Genomic DNA, 27,829 nt, shown 5'->3' on the forward strand with positions numbered 1-27,829 from the left:
TTACCAATTTGTTTTTACATTTTGCAGAATAAATTGACTTTTTTGCATATAAAGAGCTTTTCAGAGTGTGTTTAAAGTTGCCATTCAATGAGTCCAGCAATTTAATTTCTTCTCTACAGTTTTGCACACACAAATGATTGTGACCAAAAAATGAAATGCCATATTGAATATTTCACATCTGGTTAGGTTTAGGGTTATTGATTCCTGCAGGTGAGCTCCACTGTGCAACTGCACATTTAAAATAACAGTCATGAGTAATCGATACAAGGACTTTGTTTTTACAAAGAAGTTAGTAAATCAGGCACTTCAAGCTTGAGGTCCTTGACGAGCTATTTCAAGCCTCATCTCTTAAGAAAAAAACCCTCTCCTTCAAAGAGACTAGCAACCTCTCCACTCCTGAGTGACATATTACCAATTTTGATCATGTCTCTTTAAGGTAAGTGAAATTGAAGGCCGCTATCCACATAAGTACCATTTAATCTTAGCAGACAGAAGAAGAAGACTGAGTCTAGATTAAGTGCAAGTGGAGGATTCACGCCTGAAGTATTTTACCATCTTGATTATCCATCTACACTCCTTGTGCTTCCCAATTAAATCCTCCGCAGGTGAACTCCATCTCACTTCTAATTAAAAGTGTAAGGCATTATTTCTCATTTCATAACCCCAATTGACTCTGAACAACAAAAAAACTACGATTAAGTGGAAAAATGTTAGCTTTGTTTGCGAATGTCTACATTTTCACCTTCGCGGTTATATATTTAAATAATAATAATAACATGTAGACAGAAGTGTACCATAACACTTCTCAGAGCATTTCTTTTGCTGTTTTCAAACTAACAGCTGTAATTGTTCACTTTCCCTGTGTCTGCTCTAAACTCTTCTGTGTATCTATTGTAACAGAGATGCTTAGAGGTCAAAGATCCATGACATGGGATCTTACTGCAAACCGCCTTTATATTCTGAAACAGCAGGGTGAGGTTCTGACTGTGCCGTTTAAATCTGCTCGCTGTTTTTATGCTCAGTTAAAACTGGGTTTGAAATCTCATTCAATAATACTACTTTCTCAATAAAAGCTGCATAGCCTACTGGTGAAATAACAGTCCAGAATGACGTTACAAGCAGCCTGTTTACACTTGGGCAGGAAGTATCACATGAATAAGAGCCATTCTCACCCTGCAAGTGGCTCTACTAAACAGGCCCTATTATGCTTTTTGGGGGTTTCCCTTTACTGTAATGTGTTATATAGGTTTTTGTTCATGTAAATGGTCTGCAAAGGCTTAAATCCCAATGTCCCCTTAAGAGGGAGTTTCTCTCATCACCTGCCTGAAACAACTCCATTGGATTCCTTGGTTTGCTTCTGTTAAAGTTCACCTATTATGCAAAATCCACTTTATCATGTATTTTATACATAAACATGTGTCCCCTCTGTGTGAAGAGATTCTGAAAGTTTCAGTAAAAAAAAATGTGCTCACTTTTTGTCCTGATCCATTTATATAAAAACCTGTCACTTTATGATGTCATAACGATTTTTTGGCTCGTGTAACCATTAGCCAATCACCAACCAAGGTAACCCCCCCCACCTTATCACCTGAATCTCCTCCTAGAGCACCATTGTGTTCTTTTTAACCAAATATCTCGCAGAGGGGCGTGGGGAGTGGCTCCTTATTTTCATCTAAAGTAACAGACACAGAATCAGCACTTTGGAAACAGGGCTGAAACAGAGGGGATTATGGGATGCTACAATGCACGATCTGTTTGGTATTTCGAGACATGTTTTGTATATATCTGAGACCTATAATATATTGATGAAAAACAGTATAGTAGGGGACCTTTAAATAAGGACATCACTATGTAACACTCACGCTTCTATTGGCCAGTGCTCCAACTCATTGTACGGTATAGGAGCGGGATATTTCCGACACATCTTTAACACTAGAACCGCCAACGGGTACATTTTACCCGCAGCTGTTTCTTGATTGTATGTAACTTTTTTTCAATAAAATATTCAAGTCTCCCAGTCTGTGACTTTTCCTGAAAGTGTGTTATATAGCACCCTCTGTTGTTAAAAATTGTCAATATGAAGTCAGATTGAAAAAATGGCCAAAAAAATTGCCATTTATACCCATCAGCGCCAGCGGGTAATATTGACCTTATAGAAAATGCAGTGATTCTCGCGCGTAAGTATAAACATGACGTGTTGCTATAGCAATGCCTGTTGTTTACTGCTGTTCCTCATAGATAGAGAGATCGAGAGATAGATAGAGAGAGAGATAGAGAGACACTTTTAGCGATATTTTATACTTCATGCTATCTGCACATCACTGTGCGATTCAAACTCACTGTTAACCCTGTGTTCTAGTATGATAAATAAAAGAACATTGTACCTTGAAAATCAATGCATTCTAATACATTTGACCCGTTGGCGGTTTTAGGTATACAGCGACCCCTGGCGGTTCTAGTGTTAAGCAGTTGACCAATCACAACAGAGCCGGCAAGCTAACCAATCAGAGCAGACTGGGCTCTTGTTTCAGACAGAGGGTGAACATATTTGCATAAATACATTTACATAAAAAAAGCACTTTAAACATTAAAGCATGTGAACATGTCACACAAAATGAGCATAATAGGGCCCCTTTAAACTTCCAAGGATGTGACAGCAACATTTCCAGGTATAATTTAGATAAGCTTGACTAAATATCTAAGTCTCAAAGCCTCCCTACATTGTGGGGCTGTGCAGTCAGCTTAGGCTGCATACTTTTAAATTATTGCTAGTGTGGTATACATCTGCATTTGTAACAAGCACAAAATCGACACAATGCATGCATACATAACGCACTTCATCGTACATAATTGGAACTCAGATAATCTGTAAGTAGAACACAGCAGTTTAACATCCTGTTGGCTGTAGCTTTGTATCTTTTGTCTTTCAAAATGAATTTATTCTGCATATTAATTCTATATACAAATATTTAGTTTTTTTCACAAACTGCTGCTTAGATTCCTTGAACTTGTTTCATTCTATTTACAGAAGCGTGTGCGGAGCTTTATAAATCAGAAATATATGAAACTCATGAGTCTTAGAAATATTTTGTGACCCCATCTGTAACCCCACCTGACTCCAAAGCTGAAACTCTGCTCTGCTGCGTCTCCAGCCAAACTGTGAGCCATGTGTATTGTTACATTGGTAGTCAGCACTCTGATGTTTGGGCCAAAATAACAGATGCCCATGTTGACGAGGCTGGAGCTGTCACAATTCCGCTCACCTCTGTGACTGTTGGCACGGCGAACCACACTTCTCAATCTGCCTCTCCTTCACCGACTCAAATTAACAGTTGGATTCCCGCATAATTAAAAGTTATTACAGTAATATTTCCATTCTGCTGTATGGTAAATAGTGGCTGCTAATATAAAAAAGAAGCTGATCCCATAAAGCGTCATCAGGGACTCTAATGAGTTGGATTGCAGCCAAGGATATTTTCCCCCATTTGACGCTGTTTCAGCATAGGAGCTTTTAATGAGTGTCATAATTATGCACCCCAAACATAATCTTGAAATGATATACAGAAATGTCGAGGTGGGGAGGGGGTTTTCTTTTCTCCGGCAGCTGCTGCAAGGCTGAATGTGAAGTCCCAAGATCATGATATTAGGGAAATGTATTTTCTTTGGGAAAACATTCATTTCACTCTGTCTAGCAATGATTTAGATCTAGGACTAAGAGCTTTCATTCATTAATATCATATTATGACACAGTGAGAAACGATAACAAAATCAAACTTAGATCTCTCATTAATATATATGAATAGATTGTCTTGTTATGCATAAACCATGAATTAGCTAATTAAGAAAATTACTTTAGAGGTTGAAAAGTGAAGGTGGCACCTGTGAATGTGCAGAAACAGCAGATTAATATGGATGATAGATGGGGACTGGAAACACCGACAGCACGGAGACTAAGGCTCAATTCCAAACTGCCCCCTACACACTACCCCCCACTTCACCTGCTGCTCTACCTGACCGGACTCAGCGCTGTGTGTGTCCTACATGAAAAATGGTCTTTACCAATAGTTCCGTGGAAACATTTACTGTAAACTGCACAATAAGAGACATTTAATATCGACATACAGATGATTAACAACTTCATGTTACCTTGTTTTGTTATTAACTCAGGATCATATACCCATCTAGAAAACGGTAAATGTGTGCATTTTATTATAACGTGTATATTTACAGGGACTGTTACAAAAACCAAGCAGCTTATAAACATCAGATTTTAAAATGGAACAAAGTTTACAAAAAATAAATGCCATTAAAGGTTTTATTTTTGTATTTTTAATCCAAGAGATGAAACCGTTGTTAGGAAAAGTCACGGCATTTGCTGTTTCTGCCAGAGAGGGGAGTTTGTTCCAAAGATTGCTGCTGTATTTACATCCTCCATCTGAAAGGAGGGAGCCTCGTTCAGCTGCGAGTGTCACTACAGACGAGTTCGCTCCATCACGGAGGGGGAGTGGGTAGGGTGTGATTTGGAATTGGGCTTAAAGCTTGCTTCTCTCACTCGTCCCTGACTTTTTTCCTCTATTATTTAGGCTGCTTACAGAGCGGAGCAACCGTACCAGAAACCCAAGTGTGTAAGGAATGAATGTCATGTTGTTTTATCAACTTGTAGATTAGAAAGCTCTGATTTAACCAAATCTATCAACAAACAACCTTTACACAGTTTGAATTTAACTGTTCTCTCCTGCTCTGCAGTCGGCAGTAAGCTTTGTGGGAGTTGGAGCTTTATGTCAGTCGGTAAACTTTAATTAGTTTTTGCAAATGACTAAAGTGAATATAAGCACAGCCTTGATAACGCAGACAAACATCAACCGTCTGATATCTTAATTGCTACCATCATCTGTGACATTGAAGTCCCAGAAAACATGTCTTTCTCATTAGTTTCTTACCATGAACACAATTATTTTTGTTTTTTGTGCCTTTTCCAAATCTACGAAATTCAGGATTAAACAACATTTGAATCAGAATCTGATGGTGTTTGTCTTTACGTTTTTTTAAACACTTAATAAATAAGAGTGGACACTTTTTAATTGGACAGCCCTTACGCTTTTTAATTGATAGATACTGCACATATGGTAACTCTTATTTTACATCTTAATTTGTGGCCCTGTATGCACCATTATACTCCAAAGCAAATTCTTTGTATGGTAATAAACCTGTTTCGGAATATATTTAACGTTGGTTCTTATTTCTGGTAATTATTATAGAGTACTACTTTAACTGCCTATAATCAGTATTTATATAATAACAAATGCATGTAGAGCTCTGAATGACTTTTTAATATCTTTAACTTCTTTCCTGCCATTTTCAGTTGGAAAAAGTTGAGTAATGCGATTCAGAGAGAAATACTTGGATAAAAGCTCTTTGGTAATTCCTGTATGACTGGTAAACAAATCCATGCAGTACAGGTTTTTTGTTTTGTTTTAATTTATCTCTGCAAAAGGGATTTCAACAAAGTAATTTTGCAATATAAAGACTTGCAGTTGTTCCTCCAAGAGATTCAAAGTAGTTCCCTTGCATGCGTACAGTCGATGCAATTAGATATGAGTTTGATTCTTGCTGTAATTGTTTATTGTTAAATGAAAAACAAACCCACGGAGGAGAATTTACTTGATATACTGTAAAGTGAAACATTGATCTGTTCGCTAATGTATACTTCTTCAGAGGGGGTACGGAGCCAGGCGATATCTCAGTCTCTTTCAAGCTGTTGAAGTTAAAAATTGCATTTCTCACCTCATCCTGTGAAGAGGTGTTGTTCACGGTGGAGAGGAGAACGGGGTGTCTGTTATGCCAGCAGTGAGGAGGTGTGTGCAGCATTTATGGAAATAAGCGTTAATAATAAAAACTCTCAGTGATAATGAAGGATATCGGTGTGTGTTGTAGGTAAATAGAGCGTATAATGAATATTGTCTTTTCATAAGAGATATTGTGAATGGGGGAAATAGAGTAATCTATTGGGAACAGAAAAGTCTAAAGTCATGCTAGTCACCTCTGTGAGTCGGTACTTGCTAATGTTTAGCTGGTGTCATGTTTATGTTGGCTACAGTCAAATATTTTTTAGCTTATGTAGGTTTCTGACTGAGCAAAATTACCCAGATATATTACGTGGCAGCCATCTTATCCGTGTGTACTGTGCTGTGTATACTGCACTGTATGAGTGATGAGTAAAAGTTGGTTTGATTCGTATCTTCTGTATTTATGATACAATTATACTATTTCTCTCAATGCTCTACATCTTAAAAGGCATCCTGGTCCATTCTTTGCAAAGGAAAGGAGAAAACGCTGGCCCACAATTCCTTGCAGCAGCATCATAAAAAACAAAGCAGCATTTGGCGGTCAATAACATCTGCCCCCGCTGATGGAAATATTAGTAGTTTGGGAGGTATTAGGTCATAAACTAAACAATCAGACTAGAAAGGAAACGATATAGGATTTTATCGTCAATCGTGATAAAAACACTCAAAGTAATTTTGATTGAGGTACATTTCCATTATAGGGATGATTGTGAAAATTCCCACATGAGTAACTTCAAAAAGTTTTCAAATCACTATCATCCATAGCTAACTGGATTTAAACTCCCACTTGTGGTGACCACCTATTAATACACTGGGACATAATTCATACATGGAACTACAGTTGGGGCTATTGTTCCCACACGGACATGTTATGTGTTTACTATATATGTTGTGTGCCCTCCTGACTTCGCTCTCTTGTCGACCCGGGCTGCGACCCGACAACATGTCCTTTGCAGCTTGTGAATAAATCACTATTCTTGCACCTTCCTTGCACCGCCTCTGACTCCATATCTCTCGGCACTACACTGGTGACCCTGATACGTCTTGAGAAGTTTCCGGGACGGAGCCGAACACGGCAAAAGGAACTCGAGTTCCTTTCTCGAAATGCCGGGGTTTGATTGGAGACGTCCGTGGCTGCCACCGGCGCGCGGACGGAGGCTCGGTGCGCGCTCCGAAGAAGGCTGGAGACGTTGCTCGCCGTTCCCGCATCGGCTTTCTATCCAACGGGGGGACGATGCACGACCTGCTGGGTCGACCAGCAACCCCATTGCTACCTCGTGGGTTTGTTCTTCGGGGCACGTCCCGGCTGCTAACCACGTGGGGATAACGACGGCTGGCAGCTAGCGGCTAACCACGTGGGGCTAACGACGGCTAGTGCTAACGGCTATCAGCCCTTTTGAGTTTTTTTTTCTTTTTCTTTTTTTTCTTTTCTTCTGGTGCCGGAGAGGAGATTCGACCAGCCGGTTGACCTCATGTGGACACTCTCACATTTTTCACCACCTCCACGGTGGTTCCAGACGCCACTCACGTTTTCATCGACGCCTGGGTGGTGCACTCCTGGACCCCGTCTCGCCTCGACGGTTTTGGACGTCGCCCATGCTGCCATCGGCCCGTGGGTGGCGCGCTCCGGAGCATGTCTGGCCTCTCCTGCCTTCCGGGGATATCCAGACGCCACTCACGTTCATCGGCGCCTGGGTGGCGCACTCCTGGACCCCCTCTCGCCTCGACAGTTCCGGACGTCGCCCATGCTCCATCGGCCCATGGGTGGCGCGCTCCGGGACCCTGTCTGGCCTCTCCTGCTTCCCGGGGATGCCTCAGAGCCTGCTGAGGACTTCATGCCCGCCGCCGCGGCACGTCTGCCTGCGGCCGGGTTGCTCTCCTGCCTTCCGGGGATATCCAGACGCCACTCACGTTCATCGGCGCCTGGGTCGCGCACTCCTGGACCCCCTCTCGCCTCGACAGTTCCGGACGTCGCCCATGCTCCATCGGCCCATGGGTAGCGCGCTCCGGGACCCTGTCTGGCCTCTCCTGCTTCCCGGGGATGCCTCAGCGCCTGCTGAGGACTTCATGCCCGCCGCCGCGGCACGTCTGCCTGCGGCCGGGTTTGCTCTCCTGCTTCCCGGGGATGCCTCGACGCCTGCCGAGGACTTCGTGTCCGCCGCCGTTGCACGTCTGCCTGCGGCCGGGTTGCGCTCCTTCCTCCCAGGGGGACTGCTCCTCTCTTCCGGGGATACCTCGACGCCTGCCGAGGACTTCGTGCCCGCCGCCGTTGTGCGTCTGCCTGCGGCCGGGTTGCGCTCTTTCCTGCTGGATTCTCCGCGACACCTACTGCGGCCCCCTTACGACGGCCCGCCCCCGGTGTGGGTGCCCTCGCCCTCGTTAGGGCCCCTGCCCTCTCCTGCGGCCCCCTTTCGTGGCCCGTTCCATGGCTCGGTCCTCACCTGCGGCCCCACCCTCCTCGGCCCCTGTGGTGCTTCCTCCACGGACGCGAGGATTTTTTTTGCCATTTTTGAATTCTGGGGGGGGCTTGTGTGGTGACCACCTATTAATACACTGGGACATAATTCATACATGGAACTACAGTTGGGGCTATTGTTCCCACACGGACATGTTATGTGTTTACTATATATGTTGTGTGCCCTCCTGACTTCACTCTCTTGTCGACCCGGGCTGCGACCCGACAACATGTCCTTTGCAGCTTGTGAATACATCACTATTCTTGCACCTTCCTTGCACCGCCTCTGACTCCATATCTCTCGGCACTACACACTGTACATTTTACACTTACTCTCAATCTAATATTGAATAATCCATTTCTTGCATAATAATATCCTACATTATATTTGTTACTGGAAAGTTGTATTTCCACATGTATATTTTCCACATCCACGTATATATATATATATATTCTTTTAACTTTTTAATGCTATTTTATATCTATTTCAGAAATATTTTGGACTGTTTATTTCTTGCTTCTTAATTTCTCTTATTTACATTGCCTTGTTCTTTATGCTGCCAAATTGGGATCAATAAAGTACCTATCTATCTATCTATCTATCTATCTATCATGGTGGAACGTTTTAAAATAAAGGTATTATCATGTAAGAAAAAACCCACTTACAATGTTGTTGTTCTTTTCTTATGCAGGGGGACGTTATGATTTATGATTGCCATATTTAAGATGGTTACATTGATCGTTTCTCACTCAAAAGATAATAATAAATGGATGGCAGGGCCTTTGCTTCGAATCATTGTACAGCTCTAAGTTTTGTTTTTCAAATCAGGTGAAGAATGTGAAGCCACTTTAATAAGTGGATTTAAGGGTTGGAAGGTCAGTTCTCAATTTTTTATTATTTCCAAAACATTAATTAAACGTTGCCACTTGTGAGATCAAACCAGTATAATACCACACAATCTGTTAGTGAAGGGCAAGCTCCGGTATTAAAAAGGGAAGCTCAACTGATTAGTGTAACAGAAAAGGTGCCTGCTGGTGTGGAGAGCAGACTTTATTTACTGAGTCTTAGTCTGACCATCTACCTGGAAAGCAACACAACCAAAAATGTATTCTGCTGCTTCCATAATTCAGGTAGTTATGTGGCAAGATGTGCATTATTGGTATGTGTAGGGGTATTTGAACTGGTAGACTATATAGGCATGCAAAAGGAAGTAAACCCAGATTTGCATTTGTTTCTATTTCATATGTATCTTTAGCATAACCGGTTCAATCGAGGTGATATAAATCTTGACCAGGTTTTACTTATTTCTATTTTTTAGCAGTAGCAATTGTCATAGAGTGGGCTGTTTATATTTCAGAATTGCACCCATTAGAAAATGTTCACGGTTAAGAAGCAAACACAGCTTATTTATAGCAGCGTATTTATTCCCTAAAAACCTGCAGATGTAAATACCATGATATTCTCTTTGTAATTCTAAGTATTTATGACAGCAGTCACACGGTGTGCATGTGTTTGTGTGTGTGTTTGTGTATGTGTTTGTGTACAGCCTGGGTGAAAGGTACACAGAGTGTCAACTGCAATTGTAATCATTCATCTGTTGAGCAAAAACTGGCAGTTTCAACGTCTCAATGTTTAATTCATTAACTAAACTGTTGACAGATTATGTGATAGACGTGTATGTTCTTGACAACGTTATCAGAACTTCGAAACTTGTATTTTTCGTGTTGCTTTAAATAAGCTCTGCAAGAGGGAGAAACCATATCACTATTCCACAAGTTGATGTGGAGATCGAGAAGTGGAGCTCTGTAGGCTGGGATTTTATGATAAAAGGAGAATGGGAAGTTTTGTAAAGATTCTCAAACTTTTTAGGACTTGGACCATTTATATCTGCGTGAATTTTTAAAATCTTCAGGAACAAAAAGGTATCAGAGTTTCGAAATCGTTATCACTTAATATGCATGTCAGATACAGGAACAAGTGTGTGTGTGTATATCTGTGTGTGCGGGGTAGAAAATAAAACTTCATCCAACTCTTTTCCTGGTGTGGGTGTACAAATCTGTTTTTCCTGGGTTAAGTGGAATACATTAGCATTTCCTGTATACGAGGAGCCACTTATTATTGATGTGTTCTAACAATATGTAGTGAGAAACTAGAAAATACATGCTGGAGCCTTTATGCATCTGCATACATTTATCTCCGCAAATCTATTTCCCTGTAGAGTTCGATCTCTCTGTGAACTTTTTTTGGCCCCAGCCTGATATGTGAATGTATCTGCTTTCACTAAAAATGTTGATTAAATATGTGTCTAACGCATTTATCACAAGTTACTTGTTCCTAATCCTGGTTCATAGAGTTGATACGTTTAAATTATTGATGATATATTGAAGCAGGGCAGGGGAAAATAAAAACATATTATTTTCCTGTTTAGAAAGCGGACCTGAGAGCTGGAGGAAGCTAAAAAATAAGCAACACCTGGGAGTGGGAGAAGAGGAGATCACGCTCGACTAATATTTGGTTTGGCATCTCTTGAGTTTAAGTATTTTGTTGTGACTGGATTTTGATCTTTTTGCTCTGTGTTGTGCTGATGAAAATGTTTGTCAAATATAGACATTTTAATTTGATGAAAAAGTGTTTGATTTTGTAAATTCTGTAGCTAGGTCACCGGGCAGAAGCTCCATCTGTTTAGAAATGAGTCTTCTTATTTTGATAGATACATATTTTACATATATTTCTGTCCGCCACCCACATTACATGTTGTACTTGTGGGATAAAACCAACGCTACAATAGGTTTAATTGAAGAATGTGAATCCTCTAACTGAAACAACTCTAAAAACCCTTAAATATGAACTTCAGACACAGACTCCAACCATCATCATCTGCAACACGGGCTGCAACTGTTAGTTAAGTTCAGCAAAGAGGATCATATTTTTATTTTATTCCTATATTGTCATGTCCCCTTCTCTGGTTAAAGTTATATTACTTTTATTTAGCTCTACACTGACTGAATCATTTTGGTAATTCATTCCAATTTGTTGATAAAATGCTTCAAGTAAAATCGATAGAAACGTTGATGTGATGTCCCATGCTGGTTTTTGTAATTGAGTGCTGCATAAAAGAAAACACATTATTTATTTCAGATTAACAAGCACTTTTACTTGTAACTTTGGAGAGAATAAAAAGCACATTAAAAAGACCAATTGCATACTGTATTCATCGTTGCCCAGGAAGTTAAAAGCAAAGGTATGACATGGGGGAAATAAGCTAATTTGTAAAAACCTATGTTTGTATTTTCCGTGAAAGATGCGGGGGGGTGCAAGCACAGCATTTTATACCACATTTTAATCAGCACAGCTTGAAAAGGTCTAGTCAAACAGAATAAAACGTATATCTCATCCAGGCAAATCCCCTCCAGCTCCACTGCCCATATATGAGTGCCGTTGAGAAAAGCCGGATACATTTTCTCTCTGACACAAGATGTCCGGGAGGAAAATGTAATTACTTTCCCTTATTAGATGCACAATTTTATTCAGCAACACTTTGTAGAATGAAGCACGCTCTTTCTCTGTGTTCCTTCTGTTCCTGTTTCTCTGTTATCACACGAGGTCTTTTGCTCAGAGTACTGCGTATCATCTCAAATCTACCAGTGTTTTCCCTTTTTCTCCTTATTTCGTCCTAGCCCCAGGCAAAAGCTCTATCATGGATTCAAAGTCTCATCTTCCTCGCAGTGTTTTAATTGTTGAGTCTACTGGTTCTCATTTTAGCCGTAAATGCCAAACTCTACTTCTTAGCTATGCAATGCTAACCTTAATTCACAACATTCACCTTAGACTTGAATGTAAAAGTTATTAGAATTGTGTACCATGATTGGAGGAATTAATGTTTAAACAAGCAAGCCAAAATAAACCCAAACTTTTTCCACTTCCTTTCTGCGTCTTTCATCCACAACCTCGATAACTTCTGTCTCTTCCTCAGGTCGCTGTGGTACACCTGTCCACGTGACGTTGTAAGTGGCTGGGACCAGCTCTTCCTGCCATGCTGGTCCACAGCGCTGACCTTCAAGGTTGACAGGAAGGATGACAGGACGGGGCTGTTTTGGGCTGACCCCTGACTAGCGCTCGGTTGAGTAACGGCAGGGCTCTCACTGCCACCAGAGCCAATTAAGATCCAGGCATGCGGCTGCACACCACAGACCAGAAACTTCCACAGGGTGAGCTGCTGCCCCCTAATCTCTTAATACCTCCACTGCACCTGCAAGGTGACCCGACGCCACCGCAAGACGAAATGCACTTACTGTACACTCACTATAGGGAAAGTGAAACCATGTACTGCAGTCACAATAAGTGCTGTGGAGGCACTTATGAGCATAAAGACAGAATGATGAGATTGCACTGGTGGTGGTGAAGCCACTTACTGTACATGCAGCATGCAGTACTCGGAAAGATGACACCATATTCGTGAAACGACAAATTCTTGAGATGACAGAGATGGCAGAGATGACACGTCTGAGGTTAAAATGATCTCAAGTTACAAGAAAAAGTGCTGGAAAACTTTCAGAGTGATAAATCTGCCTGAGTGATTGGCACCATCAGGGTCACTCCACATTGACATTTTGATGAAAGTTGCCCCGTCGGAAAATAAATCTGACTCATAAGAGAAGAATGCCACATATATTTGCAGGCTTTTGTCACAGATCACTGACCGCTGACGGCCAAAACACAATACAATGAATCCGTCAGAATATTTCTCATTTCCCTCTAAATCATTCTGTTTTTCATGCATCTGCCTGAATGATAACTGCGGCATATGTGTCAGTATGAAGGAGCTTCTCCACTCCAGTGGTCCACGAAAATGGATGACTATTATCAGGCGAAACGTCAAAGGTAGCAAGTATTCAAACACACCATATGCATCCAATCTTGATTTGAGCTAAAGGATTCACTTTGAAGATACACTGAGAGGCCTATTTGTATTTCCTATTTTCACACTCTCTCATTGGAGATACAAGTCATTCAGAAGAGCAATATGTGCTTTGTAAACATATCACTCTTTGACAAGATTGGAGGTTGAAGGCGTTTTGCACTCAGAAGAATAAACTGAAACTGATAAACAAATCAAGTTCAGCTCTAAGACAGGCTGAAAAGCAATTTTTGATATCCCAAAAGTAAAACATCCAATGCACTTTAAGGGGGTCCTTGTAAAGCCAGAGAGGGAAAATATGTCTCCCATGGCACTGTACATGTAGGGCAGCTAAGACCTCTTTATGTAGCTTTTTGTGCTTCAGCTTCACAGGCCCAAGCCCCTAATTTTAAATGTTTCTAATTTATTGTGTTTTTTATACAATATGAATATTCAGCCAATATTAAATATTCAGTCTGATTCTCCTGGTGGTTTGTTATACGCCTGCTTTGTGTTTTATTCTAAGAATATATTTGTTTACAAACTCTCAGGATACCAACCACGGGAAATAAAAGGAACATTAGAGGGACATTTGGTTATAAATTACTACATTTTCCCTAACAGTGCCTCAAAATTGATGTTAATTACCTAATGGATTTCAGAAAAATAAAATAACAGCATTAAGAATCCGTGTATCTACCGTCCAATTGTTTTTCTTTATTAAACACGTAAACGGAAGAGCGTCTGAGAGGCGTTTTTGCTTTTTACCTTTTTACCTTAAATGGTCAAATGGTCCTTGGAGCGAGGGGCGGGGCGAAACTCACGGAAGTGATTTCAAAACAAAAGCACTCGTTTGCTAAAATCACACTTTGAATCACTACAGTATCCTGCTGAAGGACCGGTGATTATTATAAACAAGGGGAATTTAGCGATCACAACGAAAACGGCCAAGACCATAGCCGCGGGAAGTAGGGGTGCTGGGGGTGCTGCAGCACCCCCTGTTGGCGAGTGGTGTACTTTTGAAAAACTGAGTGACCACCTAAATAAAAATTATTAAACTACATAAAATAGTTATGATTTTACTTTAAATAAAATTAGCTGTATACAGTAGCATATAATAGTCATAGTATATATTTGTATATATCAGGTGGCTTGAATTTATTTTCCAAATAAGTAAAATCCGAGTCATCTAGGTCGTAGGTCTTGGGAGAGTGACGTAATTGACGCGACACACACACTGCAGACTGCAGAGTGACAACTTTCTAGAATGGCGCAAAAAAGGATTTTGGATTTTTTTTCTCCAACAAACAACCCAATAAAAAGAGTGGAGTGGACCACCTCCTCAGCCCACCACCTCTACAACTAGAGTAATATATATAAATTATCCATTATCTCATTACATTTGCCCATATTTTAACACATTTCAGGAACCGAAATCTGAACTTTGGATAAAGCCAGGTTCAAAATTCTCGTTTCATTTTGTAGTCATATTAGCATCTAAGGCTTTTACAGAAGGGATTTTGGATATCTCTCTTTATCACTCCATAAATCAGAAAATATTGTCAACAGCCCTATAATATCAATTTTCGCCATGTTTCTAGGTATACAATCTTATATAATTCAGGCTATGAATGATATATGAACAAACCCTTCTGTAAAAGCCTTCATAATATTGATAGGAATATAACTGGAAGGTTTGGTGTATGTAAGTGCAACTGAAGTGGAAATTTCGGACTCAGAGTAGGAGAAAAAACTCATTTTGAGAAAATGACCTTTAAAGTTTTAGTGAGGCGCTAGCTAAACCCTCCTGTTCTTTGGATGACAGCTTGCGCATCGACGCACTCCGTGAAGGTATTTCATGTTCGGGGTCATTTGTGTTTTGTATAACCTTGCTTCGTGCAAGTGACAATTGTTGTTGTCTTCTCTGTGAACGTTTTTTTCGCCGTTCCTTTGCCATTTTGAGATTTAAATTTCTAGCGGAAAGCTAACCAGGAAGTGTTTTAGCACATCACGTGACGCATCTGAACGAATCACGTTGTCAGAAGTTGACACGAGCCAATGAGATTTCGTTTCTTGGTTTAAAAAAGACCCTTTTGTGCTTTCACGATTGGTTGCTGATACAAAGGAAATGACCATATTTGGATCCGATGAGATCATTGTGCAGGAGAGACGGAGCTTTTCCAACGATGACATGGTGCAAACAGCGGTCGCGGTACTTTATGTTACGTTAGAAATGCTAACTTTTGGTGAATTTAGGAGAAATATACAGATTCAAATAGACCAACTATAGTAAAATGAACACTTAAATGTGTATTTTGTACGTTTTCCTTCCAAAAGCCTGAAAGAAAACATGTTATGGAATCAAAATAGCACAACATCTCAAAATTGACCAGTGCATGAAAAACGATGTTTTTGCCTGCCGTGTCTCGCCTTTAACAAACAATTTATGCGGCTCGTATCGCTGACAGCCGGGCCCGGCACCGCCTTTTTTTAAAAAATGTAAACGGCTCCATCCCCACTTTTGGCAGCACCCCCTGAGCAAAATGACTTCCCGCGGCTACGGCCAAGACACATATTGAGCCCAGAAAATGGATGTTATTAAGGGCTGTAAATATAATAAGCCTATGTCTAAAATGGACAACATTGTTAGGAGATTTAAACTATATAGCGATTCTGCACTGTGGTCACTCCGCCGTCTCTCGCGGTTTTTTTTTTTCTTCAAATCAGCTGCTCTTCATTCCTGCTATATTTGACAAGTGATACAAATATGTTTTACCACAAGTTCTTAAGGAAACTGACACTGTTGGACTCGGTTCTAGTTTGACTTCTACCAGAAATAAAATGAAGTACTTTTGCTGTGTACTTTGTGAGTAATTATTTCACACACACATACGGGGATTGGGCCGAGGGCGACACCGTACTTCCGGTATCCGCCGTTTTACGCGAGGTGCAAGCAGCCGTACACCGTCTAGGTGTTGCTAAGCTTCCTGTACTGAATATCATAGTCTATTGCCTTAATCAATATCTAGTCAACTCTAAAATACCACATATATGCAATGGCATGATAATATTATTGTGACAAGTGGGGTATTCACCTGGTGTTTCCAGAAATTAGACGTAGATACAGCCAAAATCGACGAAGGCCACTGTCGTTTTTCCATACATCTGCAGGCAGTCTGTAAGGGCAATCCGACAACCCACACAGCTCTAGTTTACGCTGGTAACGACCTAAAGCACACCCCTCAAGTCCAGAGATGTAATCCGAAGACATGCAGCTGTTTATATTTACACTTCCAGGATATTAACACCTCCAGGAAAATGGCGTATTTATATATATATATATGGCGCGTGTTGCATTGTGGGTAGCTCGTGACGTCACTGTGTGTGAAAGAATCCTCTGTCAGAGTCCCCTCCATAGTGCATGTTTTTCTGCTATCTTTGATGAGTGATACAAATATAATTTTACCATTAGTTCTTAATGAAATTGATACTGTTTGACTTTGTATTAGCCTACTACTTACAATACATTGAACTAGTACTTTTACTGTGTATTGTTTGAGGAATACTCTGCCATGTCATGTTTCTCTGCTATTTTGAATAAGCGTTAAAAAAACCTTTCTTCATGAGACTGATATTGTTGGACAGAGTATTTTAAGAGGATGGTAGACTGCACAATGACACACTCTGTCACTCTTGTTGGCCTCTTATGATGCTGCTGTCTTTTAATATATGATTATTTCTCAGCCGCTAGTTCGTCACAGATTCTTCAGTCTCATCAGCCTCATCCTTCCATCAGTCCCAGTCAACGCCTCCAGCACACTTCCAGTGTCTGACTCCATATGATATTGTCCTGATGCTGTAAGGGTGATGCCCCATGATCACACAGTGCCAAGGACCTCATAATATGTATGTCATTAATGTTACATCACCCATTATAACAATTTGAACAGCCCTGTCTTTAAGTATAATACAATGTAAAGTCCTTTTCCTGCACCATTTTAAGGCTTCAAAACAGGCATTTATACTGTATATGTTTGGAGAAATGACACAATCAATGGCCCAGAATTGTACTTTATAAACTCTGAATCCTGTGGTGCTTGAAGAATTACACACTGGTTAAGCCGGCCAGGTTATATATATATGCAGGGCTGCACATAACTGGTGCGCTGGTGCGCATGCGCACCCGCCGCGAAAAAAGGAGCACCGGATCATTTGAAAAAAGGCGCATTTGCGCACCAACATTGAGAGAGAGAGATATTTGCGAGTTGCATATTAACTGGTAAGATAGCAGGGTTTCCCACACATAGACTTTACCTGGGCGGGCCACCCAGGTATATTAACGGCCGCCAAAGTATAATTCGTAAGCCGTTTAGGTTTGATTTTTTTAATCCGTCCGCGAGCACGACGGCATCTGTCGATCCCTCACTCTACCCCCTCGCTATCGTGTGAAGGGTCTGCTTTATGCACTCCGCACAGTAACCCTGCTGCGAGGCTCCGGTGAACAGTCCATGAGCGTGCTCACTAGCGCAACTCCCCCCCCCCCCCGTTTATAAAGTCAAGTACCCCTCAAAAGGTCCGGTTTATTTCATTTTAAGGATGCGCACCAAGCACCATCTCCAGGTGCTCCTTTGAGAACCAGGGCAAAAAGGTTGTGTGCACCCCTGTATATATGCCTTTTTTGGAGCCCTTTTTTGCAATATTTATTAAAATGTCAGTAGTTATTTAAACAAACCACTATCTGAGGATAACACAAACAACCATAAAACACCCTTTACTAGAGAAATTGAAGCCCATGAAGAATTTATCCTTTCACAAATCTTTTCAACTGCTGTAAGTTAGGGCACTATCTGTGCAGAACATTTGAAATATTCTTCATTTGCAGTATTCTTTTTAAAAAGTGTTCAGAAAGACTGCATCGATTATATATGTATATATATATATATATATATATATATATATATATATATATATATAATATCAATATTTTTATTAACTAACCAAAGTCAATTTAAATAGCGGGCAAACATGGGTTAATTGCCATGCATGTGGTGTTTGATATAGTTTACATTTCATTTCAACTATTTTAAGCAGAAAAGCGTATATTGACCAAACCTTTTTTAATAGTTTACTATAATTTAGAAAGGTTTTTGTGAGAAATCATTTCAAAAGTAAACTTATTTTTCATTTTATATTTAAATTTGAAATGTTTGCACACAACATTATTAATTTATACATTTTTATCCATTTTTTAAAATTATGAATCCATTTATCTTATTGTATTTCCTTGAGGCTGGGGAAGATATCATGTAGTTCAACATGCAAATGTTCTAATGCAAGTAATAAGTATAACATGGAAAAGGAAATAAAATACGTTTCATAGGAGGATGTGGATTTATTTTCTCTCACCTTGTAATTACACAATCAAACAATCTATAATTTAGATATGGCCTTCACTCACAAAAAAACATTTTGTTGAATTGGACACATTTTTCAAAGCTCTATTGACTGACCCAGTCATAATGACTGGGACTGATGGAAGAATCTGAGAGGAATGAACTTGGAGCAGAGAAATAATAATATTTTAAAAGACAGCAGCTTCATAAGAGGCCAACTAGAGTGACAGAGTGTGTCAGTGTGCTGAAGGATAGACCAGCTATCCAGGCCAGTCTCTATAGACTTTCCAAGGGGTAAAAATGCTGCTGCCGGAGTACTGACTGGAAGTATTGCTGATATTATGTCCACCATATCCTCTTAAAATACTCTGTCCAACAATATCAGTCTCATGAAGAAAGGTTTTTTAACGCTTATTCAAAATAGCAGAGAAACATGCATTCTTGTTCTCATGAGGGGACATTGACAGAGGATTGTTGGAAAAGTACACAGTAAGTACTTCATAGTACTTGTGGGGTAGTTGAGTCCAACGGGATCAATCTCACGAAGAACTAATGGCAATAAAAAAGAATTCCCTCATCAAACTTGGCAGAAGTGGCTTGATTTTGTCTTCAGCAGGGGACTTTGACAGAGTATTCCTCAAACAATACACAGTAAAAGTACTTCAATGTATTGTAAGTAGTAGGCTAATACAAAGTCAAACAGTATCAATTTCATTAAGAACTAATGGTAACATTATATTTGTATCACTCATCAAAGATAGCAGAAAAACATGCATTATGTAGGCTAAGGAGGGGACTCTGACAGAGGATTACTCACAAAGTACACAGTAAAAGTACTTTATTTCTGGTAGAAGTCAAACTAGAACCGAGTCCAACAGTATTAGTTTCCTTAAGAACTTGTGGTAACAAATATTTGTGTCACTCGTCAAATATAGCAGGAATAATGAAGAGCAGCGGATTTGAAAAAACAAACTCGAGAGGCGTCTGAGTGACCGCAGTGCAGAATCGCTGTAGCCTATAGTTTAAATCTCCTACCAACGGTGTCCATTTTAGACAGAGGCTTATTATATTTACAGCCCTTAATAACATCAATTTTCTGGGCTCAATATGTGTCTTGGCCGTTTTCGTTGTGATCGCTAAATTCACCTTGTTTCCCTTTGTTTATAATATTATCACCGCTTTTGTTTTGAAATCACTTCCGTGAGTTTCGCCCCGCCCCTCGCTCCAATGACCATTAGACCATTTAGTAAGGTAAAAAGCAAAAAGGCCTCTCAAACGCTCTTCCGTTTACGTGTTTAATAAAGAAAAACAATTGGACGGTAGATACACGGATTATTAAGGACATCTCTAATGTTTCAAGAGGAATACATAATTATAAAGGTTATAAGATTCATGCTTTTTATGGAGTGCTTATTTGCATTTTGTCTTTTTAAACAGCACTTGTTTTGGCAAAAGACAGCAGAATTGTGTTTGTTAGCCAGGCTCTGATTTATTTTGTCCTGCTTGGTTTTGGATTCACACTACTTTCTTATTTTATGTTCAGCTCTGCTGCCCAGTACGCACCCTGAGCAACCAAAACGAGACTGAATAATATATTCATCAACCCATTAGAGGCTCCTGACAATGCATTAATAGAAGCTGATAAACCCCTCCTAATTCCTTTTTTTTTTTCATGGCTGATAAAATCATGCCACTTGCTCATGGTAATTAATTACTGATATCTGGCAGATTGTAACTGATGTCTATGCCAAGGAGTGTCTCCAGTTTCTGTCATCTCATCTGCCCATTGGCTCCTTCCTCCATTTAGTTTTAAATTAACACCCAACTGTGAGGAAAAGCAGCGAGTTGTTGGTATTTTTTTGGTGTGCAGTTGTGAACGAGAGGACACTAGAGGACATAAAGTTTTATAGGATATGGCTCTCATTACAGTGCAGCACTAATGCTCCCAAACATTTTTGCATTTTGCCTTTTAGTTATATTTCATTTACAACATTCTTGCATAATGATATAAAAAGTGTTCTCTCATAAATCATGTGTTAAATCACTGCATGATATAGTTTCCAACCAAGAGTAAAAGTCGGCACCAGCGGATATGAAAACTTATGAATAACTCTTTAAAAAGTAATAATAATGGCCTTCTAATAATAAGAAATGCCCTTACAAAAATCCAATTGCAGCTAGTTAATTGCATGGTTTGCTTATGTTGTTTGTCTCATTTAGCCTTCACCTGGCAAGCTAAGCATTACTACATTTGTTAAATCTCTGAGGAAAATATTCTTATTTACTTTCTTTAAGGAATATTCAAAGATCTATACCATCCTGATGTCTGTAAATATTAATCTGTAACCATCGGTCTGTTGGCTTAGTTTAGCATAACCACTGGAAGCAAGGGGAAACAGCTGACTTGGCTGAGTGAACTGACCCTGTATCCAATTGTAATGCTAAGCTAAGCTAACCACCTGCTGGATGTAGCGTCATATTTTCCATACACATTTGGTTTATGTCTTTTAGATCTTCATATATAACTGTTGGCAATAAAGCAAATACGAACATTTCCCAAATGTTTTAGTTTTTATTTGCCGTTCTGGTTGGCTGCATCCTCTCCACTGTTTCCTTCTCTTAAATCTGTGACTAATTTGTTCAGCACTGCCAGATGGATCCTGCAACTTACACTAACAAAGCATGTATACTCTGTAACAAATGTTCACTTTAGATATGCCAAGGGAATCGTTTTGTGGAATCGCAATAATTAGCCAAAATTAATATTGACTTGATTTGCATAAAGATCCTAGTTTTGTAGAAATAAACACTGAGATTATAAATATCCCTCGTAGAAATACCTGGAATATCTGGTATAACAACCTGTAAAGGTGAGTTGAGTTCACACTAAAAGGCCAAACCATGTCAAGATATTTGGGGAGAAAAGTGACATCAGCATGGTAACAATTAGCAGTTTGAATGCTAATTAAAGGTAGCTGAACAGGGATTCATGTCAGTACTGGTGTTCCTCCATTTCCTGCCTCATTGTCTACGTTTTTCAAAGAGCCAGGGGCCCAGCCGTTGATGTGCTGACTTCTTGGGCCAATATGTGCTGAGTAAACCCTCTGATTGCCTGCATGTGATGACATTGGGGCTTTAGGGTTGATATTTTGAGACTGTTGGGCTGAGCTTGATGTATTTGAAACCTGAGTCAGTGAACTGAAGGTCTCAGGAAACCATGGTTGTGTTAGTAGCTGCTTGTTTCTTGTGCCGTGAGATGTGACTGCGCTATTGTCATGCTAACAGACTGGGGAGCTTGGAAGGAGTGTTCCAAGTTTTGAGGCTAGATATGTGAGTGCAGTTGGCAGGGCTGAAATATGAGTTTGATTTTCATCCTTAGCCTCAGTAGGCCACGGAGCATGAGGTTCATCCTGAGGTAATGGAATGACACAGAGCAACAGACGGTAAGGGATGCTAGTCACATAGCGCAAAGGAAAGCCCAAACTCAAGTGAGGAGCAGCTCTCACACAACTTCTGAAGAAAAGTTAAAGGGCAATAACTCTACAACCTGCTGCATGACCTGTGGTTTAGGTGATTGATTTCAGGATACTTAGAGATATTGTTGCCCAAAGTCTGGTAGAAATCTGCAGAGTCATGAGGAAAGTTTCCCTGTTTACAGAATGAAACACTATAGACTTTAGCCTGGGAGTTCAGTGCAAGATAACTGTCTTTACTGCAGGCTCTCATATGGACAGGAGGTGGCTATCTCAAGGGCAAGCTGGTGTGTGTGTGTGTGTGTGTGTGTGTGTGTGTGTGTGTGTGTGTGTGTGTGTGTGTGTGTGTGTGTGTGTGTGTGTGAGAGTGTGTGTGTGTGTGTGTGTGTGTGTGTGTGTGTGTGTGTTTATAGAGTGGTGGATGCATTTTAGAAAACACAGCATGAAAAAGCACTTTACACTAAATCACATTTACAAAGTCGGCTAAAGGGGCTGAGAGTTAAGTCTTCTTTTGAACGAGAGATGACAGATATGATTAATCAATGAAGTGGAATGACAAGCCATATATTTAACATCTAAATTAGAGGCAGAATTATTACAAAAAAACATTCACATGGAAAAATAATTTGGCAACCATTCGTTGCAATATATCCAATCTATAACATGGCCCTGAAAATACATCAGAGTTGATTCAAAACCTTTTCAACACAGTAAAAAAGCAAATGTAAATAATTCTACTCACTTTCTTGCTGAGACTTAGATGAAAAAACCCCTCTATAGGTCTGTCGTTTCACTTTAAATGAAAGTGCCCGATCTATCCTTGCTGCCTGATTGGTACAACTCAATCGAGATAAGAAGGAAACCAGATGGCTCACAAGTAAGCTATTTCCATTGTCAGTTAAAAAAATAAACATTATGCTATCTTTTGCCATCAACTTATGAATTTGAAGTGCTGTGTAACTGTAAGCACATTTGTCATATTATTAGCTAAAGTTAGCAAAAGTGCTGTCAAAGCTTGGGTCACTTATTTACTTTATGTAACATACATCAAAATGCATTCAAACTTGTTAAAAATAAAAATGGTCTTTGCTTTGATAAGGTTTGGCCCGCAGCCGGTTAGCCTAGCTAAGCATAAGTATATACATTTGCAGCAATATGCCAGCAAAGACAGGGAAAAGGAAATTGTTGGATGTTGCCAAAATTGAGATCAACAATACAGAATTGAAAGTAGGCCTTACCGTACAACAATCTGAATCAACTTGAAATTCATTCAACACAGTTGTTGGAGCTCAAGATTACACACAATGTGTCTTGGTGAGTAACACTAAATGTGAACATAATATAAGAGAACACTTCACTGGACTGGACACCTTTAAGTGCAGGGCTGCAGTTCAGAAAATATATTAAAGATCAATGCAGGTGAAACCTAGCTGTGTGTTAGGAATATAAAACCTGAACCCTGCAGCAATGGAGCAAAGTAATATAGACTAATCATTAGACTATATTAGTCTAGTATTTCAAGTGATGGTCGAACTGTAATGATATGAGCAGTAATCTCCTGCGAGTCTTTAGATCTGATCATTACACCGTCTAATACCAGCCAAGGATTATGAGACCATTTGATGATATTGCCATCATACAGTTTAAAGTGTGTGTCTTTTTAAACAATTTAAAGATAACATCAAATTGTTGATTAGAGAATATTATATATTTTATTTTATTTTCATTTTTAAAAATGTCTTGATGTGTTACCTTACTTTTAAAGTTTCTCTGAGACGTTTCCTACAATATTTCTTGTCTTTATCAAACAATAATCCGTGCACTCACATCTCACTTGGATCTGTTTGTATCAAGGGCAAACAGTATGACTTCCTGTACTGGGACAAAGCGCACAGCGTGCTTTAAAATGGAGGCCTATAGAGTCTCCCAGCATGCACCTGTCCATCCACGTCTTACACACAGCTTGGTGGCTGGATGCCACATTCAGACAAAAGCCTGATACAGTTTTCCCTCTTCCCTTTTCTGCCTTCATTTTAGTTGAGAAATACACAGCATACACACATTCCACATTCATAAAGGATTATATTTAAAACCTTTAAGATATCTGTGATGTCACAGTGAGAACAGAAAAAGAAGATACCAAAAGTATGTGTTCAAACTAGGGCTGTCAAGTTAACGCGTTCATTTTTTTTTTAACGCCACTAATTATTTTAACGTGCGATTAACGCATGTGTATTTGGCCTCGACCCGCCCCGTAGTTTCAGAGCGCAAAGGCTTGACGTTGTTGTTGTTAGTTGAATGGTGCGAGATTCTAGCGAGAGATATGGGTACAAAAAAAGGTGTTTTAAACAGCAAGCCAAGCACACAGCTGATGCTGACAGCCCCGCTCCTGCCGCTCGCTTGCGGCAGACCACGCTTGAAAGTTTGCCGGGACACAGCGTCTACGAGCAGCAAGCTTTCAACAACGATAGCTAAATGGGTGGCAGTGGCTACAGCTTGCCGGAGAATTAACATTGTGGATGACGAGGAACTGTGTGAGATATGACGTCATGATTCGCCGATCTGCATTGTGGGAGCAAAGCGTAGCTTCTCTCGCGGTGCTCGCTGTAAAAGTAGAGCAATGTTCTACAAACCGCGTGCTTGTGTGTCTGGGGCGGTAGATTCATGTGATTGGTTGTTGGTCGAGTTTCAGCCCCTCCCCCTCCGGCAAGCGACAACGCACGCCGTGTGTTGAAGCTTGGTGGTGGGCGTGTCTGAAGCTTGGGGAGTTAACGCGACCAACAATCAATCACATGAATCTCATGTTATTATATAATTACATGTCACAATTTATATGATGAACATTTGTGACATTAATGTCTATGGTGCTATTTTATGCAACATTCCATGCTGGCTAAATATACTGGCTATGCTTGCTAGCTGTCCATTCAAACGAAGTACACTGGATATAAACTCCCCAAACAGGCGAAAACCTACCAGTTTCACCCACTGTCTCTGCCACCTCCCTCCATGCCTGGCTCCTCCGGTTTGTATGCCGGTAGGTGAACAGAGACTGATCATACAACACCGGGTGATTCCCTACCGCTACAATGATTTTGTCCTCCATTTTTTGGAACATGAGGAAATGACCAGCGGTATGGCTCTCCCAGCATACACGCGGTTTGATTGGCTAGCGCTTGTACTGGCATATGATTCGATTGGCTGACGCTTCGCAGCGTCCACACGGCGTGCGTTGAAGCTTGCCGGCGACTCGTATGTTGATAAGAGTATTGCAAACTTGAAAAATATTCCTCTAAGGTACATTTAGAACAGATACAAAAAATGTGCGGATACAAGCGGCCGAGATGGGTTTTCTCCGCAGGGTGGCTGGTGTCTCCCTTAGGGATAAGGTGAGAAGTTCGGTCATCAGGGAGGGACTCGGAGTTGAGCCGCTCCTCCTTCGCGTCGAAAGGAGCCAGTTGAGGTGGTTCGGGCACCTAGTTAGGATGCCACCTGGGCGCCTCCCTAGGGAGGTGTTCCAGGCACGTCCAGCTGGGAAGAGACCAAGGGGTAGACCTAGGACCAGGTGGAGGGATTATATCTCTTCGCTGACCTGGGAGCGCCTTGGGATCCCCCAGTCAGAGCTGGTTGATGTCGCCAGGGAAAAGAAAGTTTGGGGCTCTCTGCTGGAACTGCTACCCCCGCGACCCGACCACGGATAAGCGGGAGAAGATGGATGGATGGATGGATGGAAAAAATGTGCGATTAATCGCGATTAAATATTTTAATCGACTGACAGCCCTAGTTCAAACAACAACTTTTATCAACAAGAATATTGTTTACAAGAACAGTAACTTGGACTCCCTGTGACACTTAGCATCATCTTTAGCTCATCTGTCACAGGTGTGTGTGTATGTGTATGTGTGGCCTAGCATTACTATACTTGTGGGGACCTAAATCTGTTTACACAGTCACGTGTGGGGACTCACCTCCCAAATTGGAGGTCCCCATGAGGGGAATCATTAATTTTAGGGTGAAGACTTGGTTAGGTTTAGGATTAGGGTTAGGGTAAGGTTAAGGGTTAGGGTTAGGCATGTGTTGGTTATGGTTAAGGTTAGGATAAGTCCAGGAAATGCATGTAAGTCAATGTAATGTCCCCTGAAGTGATGTATACATGGTATATATGTGTGTGTGTGTGTGTGTGTGTGTGTGTGTGTGTGTGTGTGGTCAGTTTATGAAAAGGTCGGTGTTTTTTTTTTATGAATACATTTTGAAATGCTTAAGAGTAAACCCACACTCACTCAGTAAAAATAAAATTATCCAAAAAAGGATTCTCTTTTTAACTGTATGTATTTTGTATTCTGTAAATCAGTTCTACCAGATTCTGCGAATAGGGTTTTATATTTATATTGATGTGTCTGTCATATTTTCAGTGTACATAGGTCTTTGGTTTGTTGTTGATTAAACCCAACAGGAATGGGTCTTGTAAATAAATTACAATTGGTTATTGTACTTGAATTTTCCTTGTGCTTTACATCATTTAGCATTCTAACAATATGTTGAGTTCAGGTACTCGGACTCAAACTTGATACAGTGCTATTATTGTTTATCTGTCCTACTTACCAGTTGTTGTTGAACTGGTTGTAAACTCTCTGCAGCACAGCCTTCTCCCTGGTGCTCTGAAGTGTTGTCAGACATGGTCTATATATATATATATACTGTATACAGTATGTCTGTTCTTCTTATACATAGTAGTAAGACAGGAAACTCAATTCAGTGATATTTTATTTCCTTAATTTATATTATGTTCTCTAACATGCCACCTCCTCTAACATGCGGGTATGAAAATTAGTTAATCAAACAATGCTGCAAAGACCCAAAGAATGAGATGTGTAGGATTTCTTAGATCTTTTGTCAGCATCCCACCCGGGGCTGACATGCCCTGCCATCCTTGAGTGCCGTTATTGTAATGAAGCGTTGAAAGGTTGACAGCCAAAACAGACAATTATATTAACTGGCCCCTGGCCCTCTCTCAGCTTCCAACATCGGCCCTCAGGCTAAAGTGTTTGAGAATCTCAGGTGTAATAAAGCAAGAATGGCTGTCCTGATTAAAGTTTGCTAGATTATGTGAGTATATGTGTGTCTGTGTATTTTCCCTTTGAACCTATAGTAGCACAACGAGTAGAGCTGAGCTGTCAAATATTTTGTCGTTTAGCAGAGTTTTTGATAGTTCAACCTTAGCACTTATAATGAATCATCCGTCAATTATGGAGACCCAGAAGATTCTTTGTTTGCCCTTATATCTCATTTAAAAGTCCTCAAATGCAGCAAGTCTGTCTGAGCTCCCTGGATATATTCCCTTAACCAGTAATTGGGGGACTAGTTAGCAACTCTGTGGCACAGACAGAGAGCTGTGCTGGCTCTCTAGCATCAGCAAGGCAACAAATCCACCAGACTCCCACTCTCATTCAATTAATGATGACCTTGAGAGCGGAGACAAACTTAAGGCTGACTCATGCTTCTTGTTTCCTACCTATAATGATATATATATCCAAGAAAACAGAATTCTGTGGACACACTGCAGAGCCAGTGATGGATGACATACTCAGGTCCTTTACTTGAGTAAAAGTACTTATACTTAACTGTTAAAACACTCCATTACAAGTAAAACCCCTGCATTTTAACTTTACTTAAATGTACCGAAGTAGAACAGAACAGAAGTAGGCGCTGTGCTTACTTCAGTGCAAAGTAAAATAACCTATGCATCTATGTTCCATGTTAAACT

The sequence above is a fragment of the Gymnodraco acuticeps genome, unplaced genomic scaffold (genome assembly GCF_902827175.1).
Source record: "Gymnodraco acuticeps unplaced genomic scaffold, fGymAcu1.1, whole genome shotgun sequence".
NCBI classification, from domain to species: domain Eukaryota; kingdom Metazoa; phylum Chordata; class Actinopteri; order Perciformes; family Bathydraconidae; genus Gymnodraco; species Gymnodraco acuticeps.